This window comes from Prionailurus bengalensis, chromosome B4 (genome assembly GCF_016509475.1).
Source record: "Prionailurus bengalensis isolate Pbe53 chromosome B4, Fcat_Pben_1.1_paternal_pri, whole genome shotgun sequence".
NCBI lineage: Eukaryota > Metazoa > Chordata > Mammalia > Carnivora > Felidae > Prionailurus > Prionailurus bengalensis.
Genome location: NC_057358.1, coordinates 73,360,872 through 73,379,295, shown reverse-complemented (window position 1 = coordinate 73,379,295; position 18,424 = coordinate 73,360,872). Strand labels below are relative to the sequence as shown.

General features: G+C 41.8%; 1 long non-coding RNA gene across 1 annotated transcript in view; it reads right to left on the bottom strand.

Annotated features, from left to right (window-relative positions):
- LOC122473244 overlaps positions 1-18,424 on the bottom strand; it is a 37,144-nt gene that overhangs the window by 1,492 nt on the left and 17,228 nt on the right. Inside the window, exons 2-3 of the long non-coding RNA XR_006294630.1 lie at positions 9,400-9,514; positions 7,260-7,494 (exon numbers count right to left, since the gene is read on the bottom strand). This is a non-coding gene — a long non-coding RNA (uncharacterized LOC122473244). The remainder of the gene's footprint in view (positions 1-7,259; positions 7,495-9,399; positions 9,515-18,424) is intronic.

Sequence of the window (18,424 nt, the reverse complement as noted above, 5' to 3'; positions counted from 1 at the left end):
ACCACTGTATATCTTAAGGGTGTGATCATGCCTGATCACCAAGAGGTGAAATGTCAAGAAGTCTGCAACCTACTTTTATGGTTCAAAAAAAATACACAAATAGTGCAGATGAATGTGACAAAATGTTAATAATTGATAAATCTATGTGAAGGGTATATGGGTATTCATTGTACTATTTTTCTTTCTATAAATCTGAAAATATTCTATTGAAAAATTGAAGGAGGGGCACCTGGGTGGCTCAGTTGGTTAAGCCGCAGACTCTTGACTTCTACTCAGGTCATGATCTCACCCACTGGTGATTTTGAGCCCAGTATCTGGCTCTGTACTGATGCGGAGCCTGCTTGGAATTCTCTCTCTCTCCCTCTCTGTCTCTCTGCCCTTCCCCCACTCATGCTTTCTCCCTCTCTTAAAATAAATAAACCTTAAAAAAATAAAAAATTGAAGGACGGGGCACCTGACTGTCTCACTTGGTAGAGCATGCGACTCTTAATCTCAGGGTCAAGAGTTCAAAGCTCCACATGGCATGTAGAGTTTACTGAAAAATAAAACTAAAATAGGGGAGCCTGGGTGGCTGAGTCTGTTAAGCATCCTACTTTGGCTCAGGTCATGATCTCAGGCTCAGCTCGTTAGTTCCAGCCCCGAGTCAAGCTCTGTGCTGACAGCTCAGAGCCTGGAGCCTGTTTCAGATTCTGTGTCTCCAGTCTCTCTCTGCCCCTCCCCTGCTTGTGCTCTATATTTCTCTCTTCCAAAAATAAATAAACATTTAAAAAATAAAATAAAACTTTTTAACAATGAAAATTTAAAAAATTTTTTAAATTAAAAATTTGAAGAGAAAAATTCCCTTTGCTCCTAACACAACATCACTACCAAATTTCCCCTTCCTTCTTACTTAACCATGTGGCTTTCCATCTCCATCCTTCTTGCCAAAATGGATTGTCGGTGCTGTTCAAGAAAGCCAGCACTTGATTCATTTCTTCCAAAAATATTATGAGGCATAGACAGTGTCTCAACTTGAGCCCATGCTTCCTTTGTCTTTGCCTCTCTTGGCTAACCTGTGAACTTGGTGAGACCAGGAACTATGCTTTTATCATCTTTATAACCCCAGTGTTGAAACACAATAAGGGAAGGCAATAAACATGAACTGAACTGAGGCTTTGGGCCAGTTCACTGATCTTTAGTACCTATTGTGTTACTCTTTAATAAAGTGGGTAGCAGATTTCATGGCCAGATGAAAAAAATGCTGAAACCAAATCATTAAATTGAAATTCTAGGGCTGCCTCTTCCATGAGTATGGATACAAAGAGCCATGCTTATGGTAGCTTTGTGCCACCTTAGCAGGAGTATGAAATACAAAGCCTGCCCAAAGTAGAATAAAGTGAAGGTTTTTGTATTGCCATCTGTGCATGCTGCTGGCTCTATCTGACTTCCACCTGTTAGCTTTTTATTCCTTAATACTACGCTGACAGTATTTTCTGTGGTGATAGAGCTGCAGAGCCCGTCCCTGGCAACGTAACTGTATCCTACTTTAGAGTAAATAAGAGTGTTTCAAGCAAATTGGAAACTATAGGACAGAAAGAGCCACAGATGGAACACACTGGGAACAGGAGGGGAATGCTGCATTGCTCATAGGCCCCACAACCCAGGAAAGGAGTGACTCCGAAGTGCTGGCAGTGGACCCGAGCTGACTACAGCCATGTGTCCGAAGAACAAGCCAAATAAGAAGAAGCTCCTTTATTCTGTCACAACAAGAATCAAATCTATCCATCGTGATCGATGTTTCACTTTTTAAAAAAGGTTTCCTCTTAACTTCAGTCATTGCCCGTTACTTTTCCTTCTCCTTTCCTATCCCTTCTTTTCTCTTCAGAGATGTCTCTAGAAAAGAAACACGTAGCCCTCAACCAGTTGACATTTAAATTCTGCAGAACACTCTGAAATGAAAGTTCTTTTGTTTACAGTAAGGTTTAAGAGACCCAATGCAGCCATGAAAAGTCATGAAAGTCATGATGATTGGTTAAAAACAAAACTAAATTTAAATAAAAGTATTGCTAAGAGTATTAGGAATGGCAAAAGTAGGTCTGAGGACCTTTTCTGAAAGAAAGTAAGGCTAACACAATGTTACCTGGCTTTAGGAAAATTGCTTATTCTTTTCACAACCATGTATTCCCTTACTTCCTATTCTCCTTCTTTTTTTTTTCTATTAGTCCAGGAAGACATCAGAGGAGAATACAAGAAGGTAAAAACACATATAAAAACAGAAAATGCAAGGCCATTGCTTTCAAAGCAGTGCTCAGGCAAGAGGCAGCCTGTTGAAATTCCCAGGAGATTTCTATCTACCTACTCGCCTCGCTCTGAACAAAATATGTATAATTCCCCCAAACTGATGTGTGACCTGTTGTGTACCTACCCCTATTTACACAGTTGATCCCACGCTTCCTCTCCCAATCACCACTATCAGTTAGTCTGGGCCCAGGAGTTCAGATACTCAGATTTACCAGCTCCGGCTCCCTGCCGATACCAGAACTCTTGGTCTGGCTAAAGGAAGAAAAATAGTGACACACTTTTCACCACCAAAGTTTCAGCCCTGACTTCTTTCTAATTGAGAGTCCAATAAAATCTAATCTCTTGATTAAGTTTAAAAAAAAAAAAAATGGAGACGTTTGTAATGGCAGAGCACACTGGCCCAAGACAGGGGCTGGGAACTGGTAGAAATAATTGGTGATGTAAAATATGTTCCCTTTCTTACCCTCTTTTGTATCTTCAAGTCCTTTCTTCTGCATCTACCTGCCCTCTCCTCCTTTTCTTTAAATTGTATTCTAGGGGCGCCTGGGTGGCTCAGTCGGTTAAGCGTCCGACTTCAGCTCAGGTCACAATCTCGCGGTCGGTGAGTTCGAGCCCCGCATCAGGCTCTGGGCTGGTGGCTCAGAGCCTGGAGCCTGCTTCTGATTCTGTGTCTCCCTCTCTCTCTGCCCCTCCCCAGTTCATGCTCTGTCTCTCTCTGTCCCAAAAATAAATAAACGTTAAACAAAAAAAAAATTTTAATTGTATTCTAATTCTAGTATCGTTAATATACAGGGTTAGATTAGTTTCACGTGTACAGTATAGTGATTCAACAATTCTAGACATCACTCAGTGCTCATCATCGGTGTACTCTTAATCCCCTTCACCTAATTCACCCATCCCCCCACCCACCTTCCCTCTGGTGACCATCTGTGTGTTCTCTATAGTTAAGGGTCTGGCTTTTTGTTTGTCTATTTTTTTTCCTTCATTCCTCTTTTGGGATCTTAAATTTCACATATGAGTGAACTCATACGGTTTGTCTTCTTCTGACTTATTTTACTTAGTATTATATTCTCTAGATCCATCCACAGTATTGCAAATGTTAAGATTTCATTCTTTTTATGGCTGAATGATGTTCCATGTATATGTGCCCCATCTTCTTTATCCATTCATCTCTTGATGAACACTTGGGCTGCTTCCATAATTTGGCTATTGTAAATACTGCTCCTATAAACAGAGTGGTATATATATCTTTTAGAATTAGTGTTTTTCTATTCTTTGGATAACTATCCAGTGGTACAATTACTGGATCCTGTGGTAGTTCTCTTTTTAGTTTTTTAAGGAACCTCCATACTGTTTTCCACAGTGGCTGTACCAGGTTGCATTCCCACTAGTAGTTCATGAGGGTTCCTTTTTCTCACATCCTCGACAACACTTGTTTCTTGTGTTTTTATTTTAGCCATTCTGACAGGTGTGAGGTGATATCTCATTTCCCTGATTTGCATTTCCCTCATGATGTATGATGTTGAACATCTTTTCATGTATCTGTTGGCCACCTGTAGGTCTTCTTTGGAGAAATGTCTGCTCATGATTTCTGCCCATTTTTTAACTGGTTTATTTTGGGGAGGGATGTTAAGCTGTATCAGCTCTTTATATATTTTGGATACTAACCCCTTATGAGATGTGGCATTCGCAAATATCTTCTCCCATCCAGTAGGTTGTCTTAGTTTTGTTGATAGTTTCTTCTGCTGTGCAGAAGTTTTTCATTTTGATATCATCCCAACAGTTTATTTTTGCATTCATTTCCCTTGACTCAGGAGACTCATCTAGAAAAATGTCTTTTGCTTTCTCCCTTTGTTCTCTTCCTCTTGACCCCTTCCCCACCCTATGGGGAATTAGCGACTCCCACAGGTGTCAATTAGCAACTCCCAAAGGCACTTGACTTACTAAAATTATTTGTCTCCTGGAGTCAAGACTATGAGCTCCCTTCTCCTTTTCACTCATTTGTCAGGTTGGTGGCCAACAAGAAGATTTGGCCCAAATTAGTATACAGCGATCCACTAGCTTTATGTGCCCTGATGTTTATTGAGCAATGCTCTGTACCAGTGAAGAGAAGAAAGTCTTGTCGTTGTCTGCAAGAAGTCTATGTCCCAACAGAGGAAAACAAACATACAAACAACTAAATCTAACACAAAAGAGAATCCCAGAGGTGAAAATACAGAGGGGAGTGATTTGTGGTGATCAATGAATGGTGATTTCACCAATGCTACTGGATTGTACTGCAGGAAAAAAAAAATGTTTTTTTCTAAAAACATTTAAACAGACAAAAGTGCAAACCAAAGATTTGTTGGATATCATACAAAGAAATCTTCAACCTCAAAAAGCATCTCTCCTCCCAAATTTTTTAAACGGGTGAGGCACTGCACAGTACAAATGCTTATGCTTTAGCAGAGCAGGAAGTATATAGATAGAACACCAGAGTAACTGCTTATAATGCTGTGTTCCCACCTGTGGTGACTCTTACTCAAGAATAGCACTTATTGGGGGGGCGCCTGGGTGGCTCAGTGGGTTAAGCGTCCGACTTCAGCTCAGGTCATGATCTCATGGTTCGTGGGTTCAAGCCCTGCCAGAGGGCTCTGTCCTGACAGCTCAGAGCCTGGACCCTGCTTCGGATTCTTTGTCTCCCTCTCTCTCTGCCCCTCCCCTGCTCATGCTCTGTCTCTCTCAAAACTAAATAAACGTAAAAAAAAATTAAAAAACAAAAAAGAATAGTGCTTAATTTGTTGCAAGATACTACAAATAAAGCTGCCTAAACACGTAGGTCTACACAACATAAAGCAAGCGGGGGCGGGGCAGGATATCTGACTGGGAGGTCATTCCCCTCCTTCCCTTCTTTAGTTACCCAGGGAATTGAGGGAGTTCACAGAAAGTGGACCTGGGTGAGTAACCTAACAAACATGTTCTAGTGTTGGGCAACCACAACACATGGAAAGGGCAACACCACTGGGAGAAGGGAGGAATGCAGGAGGGAGAAGGGAGCCAGTCACAGGCAGCATCCGAGGCCCCAGAGGCCCTGACTATAAATAACCGCTTTCCCCCATGTCCCTGTCGCCTCTTCCCAAAGTTAGAGTTAGATTCCTGGCCAAAGGCTACACCATACTCCCGCGGCTTCCTTTCCCACAAAGCGACATTCCCTAATGAAGTAAGGTGGCGGCTGCCAGTGACCAGCAGGGGATTGGGAATCCAGTGTCCCCTTGTTCCATCCCTGCCTCCCATTTGCTAGGGTTTGGAGAACCTCTGTGCTCCAGCTTCTTCATCTGAAAAATGGGGACGGTGATGATGATGATGATGATGATGATAACTAGCCATCATAAAATGGGTGCTGTGCTAAGTGCCTTACATGCATTATTCACATAATCTTCAGGAAAAAACACTTCGAGGCAGTATTAATTATTATTATAAGTAATGATAATACTGTCTCCTTTACAGATGAAGACATCGCAATTCTGAGAGGAGTTAATTAACTTACCCAAGGTCTAACCTCGCTGCCTGAACACTTGACTCTTGATCCTTTATATTATTGTAATAATACCTGTCTAAACGGGATGTTGAAAGGTTAACATTAATGGATATGCACACCAATTAATGCTACTGTCAGTATTTTTGACAGCTATTGCTGTTGACAGTGTTACTGTTTTTGTTGCTTTTCTCTACCTCCAGATGTTGGGAATTCTGAAGTCTATTAAGCACAAATCACCGACCCATATATACACTGGCAAGTCTAAACCGATGCCTTGGGGACATTTTTGAGCTCCAAGTAACAAAGCCAATATACCTTTTAGATATTTCGTTGTTAAAATATATCTTCTGAGGATGAATGAGACATCAAGAGGGAAGGAAATGGGATTCAGTACTAGCATCTCAACTTACTACCTAAAATGCTTCCCAATGCTTATGTTTTCAAAAAAGTTCACAATGACAGGGGCACCTGAGTGGATCAGTCAATTGAGCATCTGACTTCAGCTCAGGTCATGATCTCACGGCTGGTGAGTTCGAGGCTCGCGTCAGGCTCTGTGCTCACAGCTCAGAGCCTGAAGCCTGCTTAGGATTCTGTGTCCCCCTCTCTCTCTGCCCCTCCCCTGCTCATACTCTCTTTCCCTCTCTCAAAAATAAACATTAAGGGGCGCCTGGGTGGCACAGTCGGTTAGGCGTCCGACTTCAGCCAGGTCACGATCTCGCGGTCCGTGAGTTCGAGCCCCGCGTCGGGCTCTGGGTTGATGGCTCAGAGCCTGGAGCCTGTTTCCGATTCTGTGTCTCCCTCTCTCTCTGCCCCTCCCCCGTTCATGCTCTGTCTCTCTCTGTCCCAAAAATAAATAAACGTTGAAAAAAAAAAATTAAAAAAATAAATAAATAAATAAACATTAAAAAAATTTTTTTTAAGTCCAGAATGGCAAAATGTAAGGTACATTGTTCTCACGTTTCACTTAAATTTCCTCAGTTAAAATAATGTGTCAGATGCTAGCTTTTGACTATCCAAACCATACTTTTGCCCCACCTTATCTTTTAATTCATTTTCATTATCATGAAATAACTATGATAAATGTTTCAACCTCTGATGTGCTAACACGCCAATCAGATTAAACATAGCAAGCATCTGACATACACCTGGAGACTTCCCTAAGCAAAATAAAATTATTACATCTCATCACTTCCTTCCTATTGCCAACTAATGTCCCCATGGCTGAAAGGGTCATTTTCAAGTCACATATCTATTTATAATAATGTGTTCACTGTCTTCCTTCCTCTGGCACATTGTCTGTGACCTTGACCATTTCAGGACTGATAAAACAGTGCCATCAACATATGTTGATGAGGCTCTAGACATCTTGTAAGAGATTTCATAGTTATTAAAAGCAATAAAGAGTGACAAGGACAGTTCTACACTATAATACTGCCTGTCAAGAGAAAAATGTCACACTTACCATAAAGTACCCAGAGGCCTAATTAGGGGTGGAAAAAGGAATAATTTCCCGAACACAGTAATGAGGGGCTAGGGTAAAACATGGCAGCAAGGGAAAGTGCGTCCTCTCCAACGTGCTTGCGTGGAACCTAGTCCCCCGCAAAGGGTCCAGGTGAGAGCGATGGTTCCGTGTCCAAAATGTGGAGCACCAATGGATGCCAAGTGAGCAGCACATGAAGAGGTGCCAGTAAGAACTTCTGTGAAGAAATAAGATATTCTGAGTTTTTGAACATTTCCTGATAGCATCAATATGAAAACTAAAATAATGAATCCTCCCAGGTACGTTCTAAGAACATTAAAGGAATTTAAATACCACAGTTCCCAAATGCTCATACCCATAAACACAGATCCACACACCCCGCAGAGCTGTAAATAAATTCTACCTGAAGGTCTCCTTCCTGTTCACATGGGTCTCCATAAAATCTAGTAGGATCCCCTCCCTTTTGTCTTGGGCTTTATCCTTGTCATTCCTATCTATCAGTGACAGGATGTTAATAAAAATAAATAAAAACCAGTGTCCCTATAACCCAGCAGGAAGCGCTTGTGGCACCTCAGGGCCCTCTGTCAACTAGGGGCGTTTAGTGTGTCCTCAGCCATGCTTCCAGTTCATTGTAGGATTCTGGGGTGCATGGCTGTAGACAAGAAGAGTTTCGGCAGCACCCTCACACCCTCCAGCTTGGTCCTTCGCCCTTCTTTTCGTGACGGGGCAGAGCCTGGGGCTGGGAACTTGACATCACTCCCTCTCCTCGGGGATGCTTCAAAGACGGCTTCAAAGATAGCAATGGCTTCCAAGATGGAACAGCTTTTTCCCAAGTGGCTTTTCTCATCTTATAGAAAAATCATCTATTCCTCACTTCTGCTTCTCAAACTTCTGCACCTGTCAATACCCACGGCTATCCCAGCTCTGCCACTTCTCAGCTGTGGGAACCTCTCTGGGCCTCAGTTTCCCCATCTGCAAAAGGAGGGTAGTAATGGTGTCTACTGCTGCTGTGAGGATTAAATTGGTTCATGTAGAGAATGTGCTTAGAACGGTCCCCTAGGACATAGTAAGCACCAAATAATTGCTATCATTTATATTATTAGTAGTAGCAGTCGTAATGGCAGTATTCTCTGTCACCGACACAAGGGACCCCAATAGTGTTATCTGTCCCTCCTTTAGATTAGGTTGAGAGTGAATAGAGTCTGTCGTAGGGGACAGATGAAGAACAGAGCCTACTGCCAGTGCTCTGGGACCTTTACCGGAAGGTTTTCATTTTCTCTTGACAGGAGGCACTGTATGTTGAAAGTGTCCTTGCCACCACTATGGTATTAATAACTGCAAAACGTGATGAGGGAATCGTAAACATGTCAGTGACTTGATTCCATGGGTTTACATCATGATGGAAATAGTCAAGGTCACAAACAATGGGACAGAGGAAGAGAGCGGCTCCGTGATACCAAGCCCAGATTTACCCAGCTTTTCTGTAATGTGTACTCTTTAGGATTTTAGTCCTATTCACTGTCTGCGTTTGATGTATTAATTGTTCCCTGACTACATTTTGTCGTTTGCGTAACATCCCAGCTTATAGATTGAATCAGGGTGGTGACAGCAAGTGGCAGAAAAATAATTATCTAAAATCATTCCCAAACCCAGAATGAGGTGTAGAGCTGTGGCAATAGACTGGCACATTACTTGTTTCTTCTGCCCCAAATTTCTAGTAACGCTCAAAGCCTGGGGTTTTGAGATCTTTTGCCTAAGGCTTAAAATAATAATAGACCCAATCACTTATATTCTTTTTTGTTCATCCAACACTTGAAATCTTTATAAGCTCTAAAATAATATGTTCCGATCACTGAAAATTTCATTTTATGGGATCCTATCATTTCAACACATGTCTTAACCTAATTTATTTTTGTTCACCCTAAATCTAAAGAGACATCCTGGCACCAAAGTAGTTGCAGTCAGAATCATTGACATCGACTGATTTACTTAGCATTGTACACATTCTTCATAGGATGAGGGAAGATGTGTTCCGAAATGAGTAACTGAAAAATTATAACAGTAAAAGAATAATATTATACTATGAAATGTCCTTAAAAAAATTAAATATGTATAACCTTACCTTGGTGTAGATGGAGTAAAATGGTCAGAAGACAACGTGTGCCTGGTGGTGGATTGATCCACAGGCAATTCTGTTCTCAACCCATTGTGCCCACTGTAGGGGTTCAGAAAACTGCCTGTGGATGGTGAGAGAGGATCAGGTCCTACTACTATCTCAAATCAACACATCCAAACCCAAAAGACTGTACAATTGGTTCTTCACTCAACTCCAAGTGATGTAGTCCATCTCATACAGTGATGGAATCCATCCTGTACCACATCAAAGTGTGGTGAGGAATAGAGAGTGGCATCCCTAGACTAACTCATTCCTAGGTACTGTGGGAATGAGACCTGCTCCCTTGTGTTTGGGAGCCCCAGATGACACCCCATTAATAGTCAGTAAGTGGCCACCCCTGTTGCCAGCCTTCTATGCATTCTCTCCCTCTCCCCTAGAGTTCCTCTCTCCCTGTGGTTTCCACATCTCTGGTGTCCTGACCATCAGAGTGGGTTATCATTATCTACTCCACATGGTTCTATGGCTAGATAGGGAAGATTCGGAAGATTCGGTAGAGGTGGTTGGGAAGGAGTCCCTCACAACCATCTGGTCTCTGGGTAAGACCACCTTACATGGCAAAAGTTAACCTCCTGCTAGTATAATTTTCCTACCTTGTTAAGTTAAAAGAGGGTAGGCCTTCTTCCTAGCTTTGGGTTATATTTCAAAAAGCTGCCTTCAATTACCATATTACCCTAGATAAAGTAGCTGCCCCAACCCTCTCTATTCCATTAATTAATTTTTTTCATTCTTAGAATTTAGCATTAGATAAAATTTATATGAATTTTTTTACATACTAATTGTCTCTCTGTCCATCTTCCCCCTGACCCCAGCCCTACTAGAATATAAGCTCCATGGGAACACAGGCATCGCTTCTCTTCGGCTATTCACTGTTTTATAACCAATTTCTATAAAGGTGCCTGGCACAAGGTAAGTAAGTTCCAGATCTGCATGTCCAATTGTTTATTGCTTTATCATACTGGCATCTCAATGACAACTTGGAAAAAGCAGAATTCTGGAAAGAGTTCCCAGAAAATCTACTCTTCCTCACTTATTTTCTACCACCTACCATTCCAGCCAGCCAGAAAATCCAGTTATCCTGGAATAAACTTCTCTCTCTTCTTTCTCCAATTCCCCACATTCCTCTCCTCTTTCACCACTTTCCTCCTCCTTTCCCTCCACCCATCTCACCCCCTCCATCCTCTCACCACATCTAATTGACTTTCAACTCCAGCCAGTTCTTCCTCCTCAATCAATCAATCCTGCCCACCTGTGTTAGAGCCTCAGTGAAGCCTTTTCCTTAACACTGCAGCTAGCAGTGGTCACCCCTGTGCATCACACCAGTGTGTCTCTTGAGTCAATCAATGCGTTTTAGGTCCTTTTAGGATCTCACACTTTCTTAAGAATCTGATAAAAGTCATGGGCCCAAGAAAATCCACATGCTCTTAAACTTCTCTGTAAAATGTCAGGACTCCAGAAAACCAAACCAGGAAGTATCATAATCCCAGACTTCAAGCTATACTACAAAGCTGTAATCATGAAGACAGTATGGCACTGGCACAAGAACAGACACTCAGATCAATGGAACAGAATAGAGAACCCAGAAATGGACACACAAACGTATGGTCAACTAATCTTTGACAAAGCAGGAAAGAATATCCAATGGAATAAACACAGTCTCTTCAGCAAGTGGTGCCGGAAAAACTGGGCAGCGACAGGCAGAAGAATGAACCTGGACCACTTTCTTACACCATACACAAAAATAAACTCAAAATGGATGCAAGACCTCAATGTAAGACAGGAAGCCATCAAAATCTTCGAGGAGAAAACAGGCAAAAACCTCTTTGGTCTTGGCCGCAGCAACTTCTTATTCAACACGTCTCCGGAGGCAAGGGAAACAAACACAAAAATGAACTACTGGGACCTCATTAAAATAAAAACCTTCTGCATAGCGAAGGAAACAATCAGTAAAACTAAAAGGCAACCGACAGAATGGGAGAAGATATTTACAAACAACATATCAGATAAAGGGTTAGTATCCAAAATCTATAAAGAACTTATCAAACTCAACACCCAAAAAACAAATAATCCAGTGAAGAAATGGGCAAAAGACATGAATAGACACTTCTCCAAGGAAGACATCCAAATGGCCAACTGACACATGAAAAAATGCTCAACATCACTCATCATCAGGGAAATCCAGATCAAAACCACAATGAGATACTACCTCACACCTGTCAGGATGGCTAACATGAACAACTCAGGCAACAACAGATGTTGGTGAGGATGCGGAGAAAGAGGATCTCTTTTGCATTGTTGGTGGCAATGCAAGCTGGTGTAGTCACTCTGGAAAACAGTATGGAGGTTTCTCAAAAAACTAAAAATAGAACTACCCTATGACCAGCAATTGCACTACTAGGCATTTAGCCACAGGATACACGTGTGCTGTTTTGAAGGGACACATGCACCCCCATGTTTATAGCCGCACTATCAACAATAGCCAAAGTATGGAAAGAGCCCAAATGTCCATCGATGGATGAATGGATAAAGAAGATGTGGTATATATATATACAATGGAGTACTACTCGGCAATCAAAAAGAATGAAATCTTGCCATTTGCAACTATGTGGATGGAACTGGAGGATACGATGCTAAGTGAAATTAGTCAGAGACAAAAATCATATGATTTCACTCATATGAGGACTTTAAAAGACAAAACAGATGAACATAAGGGAAGGGAAACAAAAACAATATAAAAACAGGGAGGGGGACAAAGCATAAGAGACTCATAAATATGGAGAACAAACTGAGGGTTATGGGAGGGGTTGTGGGAGGGGGGATGGGCTAAATGGGCAAGGGGCATTAAGGAATCTACTCCTGAAATCATATGCTAACTAATTTGGATGTAAATTTTAAAAAATAAAAAATTAAATTACAAAAAATATTTAGAATGTGAAAAAAAATGTCAGGACTCTAAGTACTTACTGCAACAAGCATCATGGTTATTTTGTTATAACCATTTTTTTTAAGATTTTTAAAAAAATTTTTTTTAATTTTTTTTCAACGTTTTTATTTATTTTTGGGACAGAGAGAGACAGAGCATGAACGGGGGAGGGGCAGAGAGAGGGAGACACAGAATCGGAAACAGGCTCCAGGCTCCGAGCCATCAGCCCAGAGCCTGACGCGGGGCTCGAACTCACGGACCGCGAGATCGTGACCTGGCTGAAGTCGGACGCTCAACCGACCGCGCCACCCAGGCGCCCCTAAGATTTTTAAAAATGTTTTAATTGATCTCTTCACCCAACAACAGGGCTTGAATCCACAACCCTGGGATCAAGATTCTCATGCTCTACCAACTGAGCCAGCCAGGTGCCCCTTTAAAACTATTTACTTATACACCTATCTCCCTCACTAGAATGTAAGTCCTCCTCGGACATGTTTGTATCATGTTTTATCTTTTTCCTTTAATCCCTTTGCATGTAGCACTGCGTTTAGTATGCACAACATACTAAAAAATGTCCATGGACTATCTAGTGCAATATTCAGGTATCAGATTAATACAGCATTTCCAAATACTAGTCATTTGAGTAACACTCTCACAATTTTTGCCATATCTGCCACAACTTGTCCTATTACTTACTTACCTACCATTTGTGGTAAATTATTTGCAAAATTATTGCCAAAGCTTCTTTCCATCTCTGGACATGAGTGCCTCTAATCTCCCAAAAAGATGTGAAGTCTATTTCTCCTCCCCTTGAATCTAGACTTGTCCAGTCACATGCTTTAACCAGTCGAATATAGCAGAAGTAATACTTTTTGACTTCCAGGTCTAGGCCTTAAGAAATTTTGCAGCTTTCTTTTTTAATCTCTGGAGATCCATCCATGATGCGAAAAAGCCCAGGTCAGACTACTGAATAATGAGAGGCCACATGGAGAAAGAGGCTCAGCCAGTTTCAGCCATTCCAGCCACTCCAGCTGGGCTGACAGGCATGAGGGAAGCCATCTTGGACCTCCTGGCCTCATCCAAGTTCTCAAGATGAAGGAATGACCCCATCGGATATCATGTGGAGGAGAAGAATTGCCCAGTTGAGTCTCGCTAACCCTCAGAATCCTAATAAGTCACTGTTTCTTAAGCCACTATGTTTGGGGTAGCTTGTTACACAGCAACAGAGAACTGATTTACTGTATTTCCTTAAATAAACTTTTTTTAACAAGTATATGTTGAAAGAAAATTTTTGTCACTTCCATAGGGAAAACTGCTATCACTTTTCATAAAACTAAACACAATGAAAAAAAAAAAAGAATAAAGCAATGTTATTCACTTCTAGCCAAATACTGCTGCATACAGAAGCCTCTGCATTAGTTCCAAAGGAAGATGCTCAAATGTCAGAAAAGTATTAAAAGATACACCGGAAGTAAACTGGAAATCTCTCTTTGGTGTAAACTGGACTGAAAGAAAATAGAATGAAAATAACATGCTCACTCATCCTGATACGTGATATTATTTAGTGTTCTATCACCAAAACTCATTATTTTGCAGCTATAGGTACTAAATAACAACCAAGTTGGTAAACAGCCATGGCAAAAATTGAGAAAGTTACTCAAATGACTGACATTTGGAAGATGCTGTATTAACCTAATACCTAAACATTGAGACAGGACCCAACTCTTTTAGTACCTTCTACACAACAACACAATGCTAAACAGAGAAGGGTTTGAATGAAAGATAAAACATAATGCAGTCCCATCCTAGAAATACTTCTATTCTACTAGAGGAGACAAGGAAGTGAATAAACAGTGACCATTCACTAACCACGGTAAATGTAACTGTATTAGATTTACAATATAAAGTCCATGGACTCAGACTTCAAATCTCTTATATTCTATATAAAAGTTTGAGGGTAGATGGCTATTTTGGGGTCCATAACTTTCACCAGATCCTCAAAGGGATCCCCTAGAGTCCCACTCCATAACCTGGGAAACACTGGATTAGATAATGCATATCTATTATTCTTGGTTCAGTTGTTTCTACCTCAAGACTTTTCCAGATTGCCTGGACATTCCTTTTTAGTTTGTAATTCTGAAATCAAAACTCTGGCCTTCTCTTTCCTCTTTATGATTTTATACCTTTCTCACAAAACTATATAAAAGTTCTCTTAAACTCCCCGATGACCAACTCCCCTATAGATCTCAACCATATTTCAAGCTCTTTGAAACTAGAGACATGTCATATAACTTCCTGCCTTCTATTATCAATAAACATCTGCTAAATGAAGAATAAACCTCCTAGAACTCCTGCAGGAAGTTTTTCCTGCTGTCTAGGACTGATTAAAAATGTGTTTTCTATTGCTCAGACTATGAACACTTGAATGTGAATTGAATCTGAAATGTGTGTATAATAAAATAGTCGGGGAAAGAAAGCACCAAGTTCTTCCTGCATTGTGTTCTGTGTGTACATTCACAAATGTCTGCCTGGACTGGCATTCTGTGTCTATGCCTGTTTAGGTCAATGTTGAATATTTTAAATGGTGTGGGGACCATATTTGTTTACACACTGCATGCAGCAGCCATTGCCAAGTTATTCACACACAGGGACTCAGGACCTCTCCCAGGCATGAAAGTGCTGCTGTTGATATTTATGCTTTTCTCACTGTTTCTTCTTATATCCTATTGCTTGAACATAGCAATTTTGCTTTTCTTTGGAACTTAAATCAATGAACAATATAGACCTCTAAAAGTTTAGTACTCTCATCAGAATTTTTTTTTATTTTAGCCATGTTGGGAACTAAGTGAGCTGAAGTTCCCTCTGTTCAGAGTTCTTGAAGGTTTGACATTTAAATTTATTCTAAAATAGTTTTTGCATGAAAAACCAAGAAAGGGAGGATTGTGGTTTGTACCTTGGCATGGAATTTTATATGAGTGGGATAGAAACAGAGTGGTGGTGTTGGAGCAGTCTGCACGATTTACTGGCACTGATTGGGGCCGGAGTGGCCCAGTGTCCAGACAAGTACATCATTCATATGACTAATTCTAGCTTTGCCTAGCCTTCACTTCCACCCCCCACACATACACACCATCAACATATATGGAGATATTAGTAAAGCTATCATCTTTGAAATGATTGATTCTCCCCGATGACTCTCCATGCCTGGGCTTTTCCACAAAAGAAGCGTGCCTTCAGGACAAGGGATTGCCAAGGGCAGCAAATCGACGGGAGAAGTCCTGTAAAACTTTCTGAGGGGACAGAATGAAACATCTTTCATTCCATGATGTTCTCCAGTGGGTATGCTTCTGAGCCACTGGTGCATCTGAAAATATTATGTATATATATATACACACACATTCTAAACTTTAGTATTTTTTTCTAAATACTTTTTAACCTAACATTTAATTTTTAAGGTGTATTTAAGTACCGCCTAAATATATTCCTGGGTTACTCATGTTTTATTTTAGTTCTTAAAATACTCTTTTCATTCCTCTATATCTCTGAAATTTTTTTTAAGTTTATTTATTTATTTTGAGGGAGAGAGGGAGAGAGAGAGCAGGGGAGGTGCAGAGATAGAGGGAGAGAGAGACTCCCAAGCAGGCTCCACACTATGAGCCCAAGGCGGGGCTCAATCCCATGAGCTGAAATCAAGAGTCAGGCGCTTAAGCACCGAGCCACCCAGTGGCCTATATCTGTGAACTTTTTAAGTAATAACACTTCCTTATAACTGGGAGTTTTAACTGATTAACCATGACCTGACATGATAGTTTACAAAGACTTAATATACATTATGAATGTGTAATAGAAAGCACTTGCCACTTGGAATGTACTGCTCACCTAACATAAAGTAGCAGATTTTGGGGGCGCCTGGGTGGCGCAGTCGGTTAAGCGTCTGACTTCAGCCAGGTCACGATCTCGAGGTCTGTGAGTTCGAGCCCCGCGTCGGGCTCTGGGCTGATGGCTCAGAGCCTGGAACCTGTTTCCGATTCTGTGTCTCCCTCTCTCTCTGCCCCTCCCCCGTTCATGCTCTGTCTCTCTCTGTCCCAAAAAAAAATAAATAAATGTTGAAAAAAAAATTAAAAAAAAAAAGTAGCAGATTTTGAGGAAAATGCCTGGTACATGTTAAAACCCTACCTCCAGTGGCCCCACATGATTGCAGTGACAGCCCTTGGAAGAGCAGGGAGCCAGCTGAACTCTCACATCTTTTTTCTTAGAGCTTCTTCCAAAAGAAAACAAAGCAAATGTGTGTATTTTCTTGTGTTGAAGGTAGAAGGTTCTAGAAGTACATGTTAGCTGGTGCCTGAGATGCCAACAGAGCGGATAAAGAAAATGGGGTGAATACAAAGAAGTTTAACCAGAGGTCTCCCTGGAATGATTCCTTCCAGGTTGAAAAATCTGTTATCCTCTGGTTCGGGGCAATTGAATGAGCACAAAACCCTCCTTCTCCCCAGATCTAAAGAGCAAGAGGAAACTGTGGAATGTTAACGGAAAGGTGGTTTGGTGGATGAACGGGCAGGAGGGTGCAGTCCAAATGCAGCCCCTCGAAGACTATGGTGGGAGAGGCAGGTTCCAGGTGCTTTAAGCCTCTGCACAAGTAAATGGGGTAACAAGGCCATCTGTACATTGCATGCATCTGGAGATGCCCTCCACCTGGTGAAGGCACCCTTGTGTACCTGAAGGGATTGTGCATTCACACAGTCATCCCCGTGGTGGGCTCCTCTGGAGACAAGAGCAGGAAAAAGACATTGAATCTCAATCTTGGGAAGTAAATACCCCTTCCCTATTTCCTGGGTCCACAGAACCCAGAAACAGTCAAAATGTCTGGGTTCAATCCCCTGCCCTACCGTTTATCAACGCGTGACCTTACGTTAGTGCCTACACTGGTCTGAGCCCAAGTTTTTTTAAACTGCACAATACATATAGTGCTTGCTTTACCAACATGAAGGGCGAGGATAAGGACAGCCCTGGGAACAGTGCCCACAGGTGTGTGTCTATGGGGGCGGGGGGGAGAGGCACCGGTGCACACGGTTCACCAGATGTACGGCAGATGGCACTTTAGTCTGTCAAATACGCTAACTGCCCGTGAAGGCCAGCTGAGCCATACCAAGTGGATGTCTGTGCTCCCGACCATGGAGGTCCCTCTGAGGCCACACCGCAGCCTCCCTCCTGTAGTCACGTGAATGCTCATGTCCCTCCACTGGCGCTCTGGAGCCCATCCCTTCTCACCCTACTCCAAGACTTTGCTCCAGCAATTGTCTACCTACACCTGTATCATTGAGCTGTTGCTTTCTACTGGATCATTCCCAGCACACAAATGTGCTGTAATAACTCCTTCCATTAAAAAATTTTTAAAAATGTTCCTGGTCCCACATCCTCCTCCTGCTACCGTTCCATTCCTCTTCCTTCTAAGAGTAAAACTCCAACTCCTCAAAGAGTCGTAGTCTGCCTCCTGTCCAGCCCCTCCCACTCCTTCCAGAATCCATTTCAAACAGCTCTCACCCTCATTACTTCATTGGAATAGTTCCTGTGGAAGTCACCACTGACCCCTCCCCATGGTGCTACATACAAATGTCTGCTCTCAGCCTCCTCCCATTCACCCTGTCCAACACCGGACACACTTGCTCACTCTCTTCTTAAAATATTTGGTTCACTTGGTTTCTAGAACTTCATTCTGCTCAGAACCCTAGAAGGGCAATCCCTCTCACATGGCATAAAAACCAAAAGCCTTAGAATGGCTTAAAAGGCCCTCTCTGACTACTCTTCTGGGAATGTTCTTCCAGATAACCAAAGAACTCACTTGCTGAATCCCACCAGCTCAAATATCACCTTCTTAGTCTGCAAGTCTTTCCCTGGCCCTGTAGGTAAAATAACTGCCTCTTTAACCTCCTGTCTCCCTTACTAGAAGCTTAATATTATAATCTACATTGTACAAGTGTATGTTTACTTATTTTACATAAGCTTGTTTTGTCCACTGCCCTTTCACCAGCACCTACGACAGTATGTGCACAT